Source organism: Panulirus ornatus, chromosome 16 (assembly GCF_036320965.1).
Source record: "Panulirus ornatus isolate Po-2019 chromosome 16, ASM3632096v1, whole genome shotgun sequence".
Classification (NCBI taxonomy): Eukaryota; Metazoa; Arthropoda; class Malacostraca; order Decapoda; family Palinuridae; genus Panulirus; species Panulirus ornatus.
The window spans coordinates 20,307,109-20,313,108 of record NC_092239.1 but is presented as its reverse complement, the minus strand read 5'-3'; the positions used below and the strand labels follow the sequence as shown (position 1 = coordinate 20,313,108).

Below are 6,000 nucleotides of genomic sequence, written 5' to 3'. Positions count from 1 at the left end.
AACCAAAATGGTCATCTAAGCGATGCTTTAACATAAGCCTTGTGTACGTTAAACACTCTTATTTCAGTCCCTCTTACAAAGCCTGGATTATTCCCATGACCTTAACCTTTGTTTTAATGGCTTCAAAACTACAGCACAGCTGGATGATGCATAACTAAAGCTGACTGCTACTAACATCTTACAATATCATGACTTGGGGTACTGACGGAAAGATGCCATAAAACGGTCAAATTCCCGGGTAGTGAATGTTCTATCTCCGCCACGTCTTCTGTCCAATCCTGCGTCAAGTATCTCCTTTTGGAAGCAAAGTGTGGGCGGGGACGAACCAGGGGCGGGACCAGCGAGTGGCTCCTCCCCCTACTTCGCCACCAGAAGGCTAACCAATCCATCAGTCCAACATCCAAGACAGTAACGGTCTAACGCGCCTGGAAGTCTGACGTGCCCGTAAGACAAGAGCTCGCTCGCACGCTGCAGAACCTCCTAAAATCATTCTTCCTCAAGGAGCTACACATTATTTTAATATAACGGGAGCATCACAATTTTATACTGACTCTATCTGAAGGACAACCAGTGGCACTAAAAAGGTTGGTTTGGTCATATCATATTACGTGACCACACGGGGTATATTCATAAATCCTCACTCCTGTACGATATTTATACACACTGTATCGCTTCTGATTTAATGTTTTCGAGTAAATTACCTCATAAGGTTCGTGAAAACATATGTAGCTCAACAAAAAGTCGTTTTTCATTAGGATTTAAGTCACGTGGCTCATTTTCACCCCTTGAAATGTCAGTAGTGGTACGTACGGTAAAACTCACGCCAAAAGTGCGACAGATTTCTGTCAGCTAAAAAATCGCTAGGATGCTAAAGTTATGGAAGTGTTAAGTTGTAATTGACGGAACGGATGGAGCCTTCATCCCCTCTACTCTACTTAAGGGAATTTCAGTGATTTTAATTAATGTGAATATATTTGCTGTCTCTAACATAGGTAAGCAATTCCATTAGATTATTTAAATTTATCAATCTGACATACGCATAAACAAAAAGCGGAGTTACCACTTCAACATCCACCCATTCTTACAAATTACTTATCTTCGTCTCCACTTTCAGATAAGCTCTGCTCAAATATACTCCGCCGCTCCTCAGCTATGCAAAGCGTTGGGTATTTCTATTTTGGAATTTATTTTATCTAAACGACGCCAGTAATCACCCAATCCACAGTATTGGGCTTGTGGACCTTGAGACCAATTGTTACATAACTAAACAGAAGGCTAGGCTTGTACATCCGGCATCAGTCACTAAGCAATCAGTCCACAAGGCAAGGCTTGCAAAGTTTGACACTAGCCACTGCGTACGCAGTCCACGGACCCAGGGTTGTGGACCTTGACTCCAATCATTATCCAGCCTAATAAATATTTAACAGAATAGGCTTGTAGGGCCTGACAAATCATTAACTCCATTCTTGCTCATTTTTTTTTTTCTTATTCTATCGAGATCCTGTCATTATCAAACTCATTATTGTTAATACCGTAGCTTAACTTAGCCATAATTTGCTGAAGGAAATTATCAGTAATTACCAAAATGAATTTTTCTCCGACAACAAGATTCGTGTACTGCAACTACACCCTGTGATTTCGTTAAGATAATCTGATATCGTAGGCCAAGAATTGACAACATAAGACTTATCCATAGAATCACACGTACTTTCGCCATCGTTATATGTTAAATAATACTGCTTTGGCCATAACCACGCTCACTCACGCAACGCCATTAATGTGGTCTGTACATACGTCCGTGTGTCTATCTGTTGAATAACTAATGACTGACGTATGGGTATGTGGGGGAAGTGGTTAGGTGACGCACTTGAGCCGCGCTCCTGTTCTGAAGGTCAACATGACAGGAGGTATATATGTAACAGGTAAGTTACTTAAGGCTTGTCGATGTTAAGTTCTTGAGCACGACAGCTTAACATAACCAAGGGTTGTAGCGTCGTGCCCAAAGTGTTAAAGAAAGTAGAACTGACGTTAATATGACCGTAGAGTTTTATATTACGGATGCGAACATTGTCCGAGAGGATACGCAACGCGCACGATTATCTTCTTACGTAGTTGCACCGCCTCATCGCTCTGATTGTCTTTTGGATCTAAATGTGCTGAGAGGGGCAGGTGGTAGGGTGTCTGATCACTATCTTGTAGGGGCGTGGATGAAGACTTGTTGAAGTTTTCGAAAAAGAGGAAACTATGTTGGGGAGAAGAGAGTGGTGAGAGTGAGTGAGCTTCGAAAAGAGACTTGCGTGAAGGAATACCAGGGAAGAATGAGCGTAGAATGGCAAAAGGTGAGAGTTGATGAAGCGAGGGGAGTGGGTGGAGTATGGAAGGTATTTAGGGAAGCAGTGTTGCCATGTGTTAGAGATGCATATGGCATAATGCCACGAAATATGGAAGTTGGCTCATTAGAAAGGGTAGTGAGTTATAGCATTAAGAAGTAAAGTTGCTTGTGAAAGAGAAAAAAGAGGCAGGAGGTCAAGAGGAAGATGAAAAGGTTAAAAAAGAGGGCAAATGAAATTTGGGGTGAGAGAGTATCAGCAAAACTTAGAGAATATATTTCGGAAGGATGACTGTTGCGTGAGAAACGAAAACAAAAACATCGGTGAAGGGGGCAAAAAGGGAAGTGGTAACAGGTAGATTTGAACTGATGAGATGGAGTATTTCAAAGAACTGTTGAATGTCTCTGATGATACGATGGAGTGGATGGTATTGCGCTTGATGTGATTAAGAAAGGGGATGACTGTGTAGTTGATTGGTTGGTAAGGACTCTCAATGCATTCATGGATGATGGCGAAGTGCCTGAGGATTGGCGGAATACATGTATAGTACCAAGGTATAAAGGAAAAATGGATTAAAAGCTAGCGTTCAAACTACAGAGGTATACGTTTAGTGAGTGTACCTGGTAAGTTGTATGGAAGCTAAAGACTGGAGAGGAGCAGTGTGGTTTTAGAAGTGGCAGAAGATGTGTGGAACAAGTGTTTGCTTTAAAGAATCTGGGTGAGATATAATTAGAGAAACATAGATTTATATGTGGCATTTATGGATATAGAGAAAGCTGACGACAGGGTTGATCGAGATACTTTATGGAATGTTTTAAGATTATATGGTGTGGGAGGAAAGCTGTTAGAAGCCGCGAGAAGTTTTTATCAAGGGTGTAAAGCGTGTGTATTTAGTAGGAAGAGAGGAAAGTGAATGGTTCCAAGTGAAGGCTGGTCTGCAGTAAAGGTTGTGTGACAAACTGAACATATTTGTTGAATCTGTTTATGGATGAGGTGGTGAGGGGGGGTAAATGTGAGCCTTGGGGGCGAGTATGCAGTATGAGGTATGAGAAAGCCTTGGAAGTGAGTCAAATGTTGTTTGCTGATGATACAGCACTGTTGGCAGATATGAGCAATAAACTGCAGAAGTTGATGACTGAGTTTGGAAGTGTGCAAAAGGAGGAAGTTTAAAGTAAATGTGGATAAAAGCAAAGTTGTTAGGTTTAGCAGGGTCGAGGGTTGGGTTAGTTGGGGTAAGTTTAAAAGGAAAAGACTTGGAGGAACTGAAAGGACACTGCAGCAAATGGAACCATAGAAGCGGAAGTGAGTCATAGGGTGGGTGAGGGGGCAAAAGTTCTGGGAGCTGAAAAATGTGTGGAAAGAGAGAACCCTATCTGGAAGAGTAAAAATGGGTATGTTTGAGGGTAAAGTAATCCCAACAATGTTATATAGATGCAAGGCATAGGCTGTGCGGGGGAGGGTGAATATATTGGTAATGAAATGTCTGAGGACGATATGTGGGGTAAGGTGGTTTGATCGGGTTAGTAATAAAAGGACAAGAGACGTGTGGTATAAGAAGAGTGGTTGAGAAAGATGAGGGTAAGCAAAAAGAGTTTGGACATATAGAGAGAATGAGTTAGGAAAGTTTGACAAAGGATATATGTGTCAGAAGTGGAGAGAAGAAAGAGAACGAGGAGCCCAAGTGGAGATGGAAGGATGGAGTGAAAAAGATGAAGAGCGAACGGGGCTTGAGCATGCAGGAGGGTGACAGTCGTACACGGGATGTTACAATGGCGTGGATGTGCTGTCAGTGGACTGAATCAAGGCATGTGTAGCGTCCAGAATAAACAATCGAAAGGGCTTTGGGGCCTGGTTGTGGATAGGGAGCTGTGGTTTCGGTGCATTACACATGACAGAGAATGAATGTGAACGGATGCTGCCTTTCTTCTGTTCCTTGCGCTCCCTCGCTAACGCGTGAAAAGAAGAGAGAATGTTGGGGTGAAGAGAGTGGTGAGAGTAAGTGAGCTTGAAAAGGAGACTTGTGTGAGGAAGTACCAGGAGAGATTGAGTGCAGAATGAAAAAAGGGTGAGAGCAAATGACGTAAGGAGAGTGGAGAAGGAATGGGATGTATTTAGGGAAGCAGTGATGGCTTGCGCAGAAGATGCTTGCGGCATGAGAAAAATGAGAGGTCGGCAGATTAGAAAGGGTAGTGAGTGGTGGGATGAAGAAGTAAGATTGTTAGTGAAAGAAGAGAGAGGAGTCTAGACGATTTTTGCAATGAAGTAGCGCGAATGACTGGGAGATGTATAAAAGAAAGAGGCAGGAGGTCAAAAGAAAGGTATAAGTGGTGAAAAAAAGGGCAAATGAGAGTTGGGGTGCGAGAGTATCGTTAAATTTTAGGGAGAATATAAAGATGTTTTGGAAGAAGGTAAATAAAGTACGTAAGACAAGAGAACAAATGGGAACATCGGTGAAGGGGGCTAATGGGGAGGTAATAACAAGTAGCGGTGATGTGAGAAGGAGATGGAGTGATTATTTTGAAGGTTTGTTGAATGTGTTTGATGATAGAGTGGCAGAAATAGGGTGTTTTGGTCGAGGTGGTGAGCGAAGTGCGAGGGTCACGGAGAGTGATTTGGTAAAAAGAGAGGAGGTAGTGAAAGCTTTGCGGAAGATGAAAGCCGGAAAGGCGGCGGGTTTGGATGGTATTGCCGTGGAATTTATCAAAAAAGGGGGTGACTGTGTTGTTCACTAGTTCGTAAGGATATTCAAAGTATGTATGGTTCATGGTGAAGTGCCTGAGGATTGGCGGAATGCATGCATAGTGCCACTGTACAAAGGCAAAGGGGATAAAGGTGAGTGTTCAAATTATAGAGGTATAAGTTTGTTGAGTATTCCTGGGAAATTATATGGGAGGGTATAGACTGAGAGGGAAAAGGCATGTACAGAGCATCAGATTGGGGAAGAGCAGTGTGGTTTCAAAACTGGTCGGAGATGCGTGGATCAAGTGTTTGCTTTGAAGAATGTATGTGAGAAATACTTAGAAAAACAGATGGATTTTTATGTGGCATTTATGGATCTAGAGAAGGCATACGATAGTGTTGATAGAGATGCTTTGTGGAAGGTATGAAGAGTATATGGTGTGGGAGGTAAGTTGCTAGAAGCAGTGAAAAGTTTTTATCAAGGATGTTAGGCATGTGTACGAGTAGGAAGAGAGGAAAGTAATAGGTTCCCAGTGAATGTCGGTTTGCGGCAAGGGTGCGTGATGTCTTCATGGTTGGTTAATTTGTTTATGGATGGGGTTGTTAGGGAGGTGAATGCAAGAGTTTCGGAGAGAGGGGCAATTATGCAGTCTGTTGTGGATAAGAGGGCTTGGGAAGCGAGTCAGTTGTTGTTCGCTGATGATACAGCGCTGGTGGTTGATTCATGTGAGAAACTGCAGACGTTGGTGACTGAGTTTGGTAAAGTGTGTGAAAAAAGAATAAGAGCAAGGTTATTAGGTTCAGTAGGGTTGACGGACAAGTTAATTGGGATGTAAATTTGAATGGAGAAAAACTGGAGGAAGTGAAGTGTTTTAGATATCTGGGAGTGGATTTAACAGAGGTTGGAAGCAGAAGTGAGTCAGAATGTGGATAGGGGGCGAAGGTTCTGCAAGCGTTAAAAAAAATGTGTGGAAGGCGAGAATGTTATCTT

At 42.6% G+C, this 6,000-nt stretch overlaps 1 protein-coding gene across 1 annotated transcript in view; it reads left to right on the top strand.

The window, feature by feature from the left end:
• The first annotated feature begins 431 nt into the window (after positions 1 to 431).
• The window catches only part of LOC139753984 (uncharacterized), a 167,335-nt gene continuing 161,766 nt past the window's right edge, over positions 432 to 6,000 (top strand). Inside the window, exon 1 of the mRNA XM_071670945.1 lies at positions 432 to 584. The gene's annotated coding sequence lies outside the window, so the exon portion shown is untranslated. The remainder of the gene's footprint in view (positions 585 to 6,000) is intronic.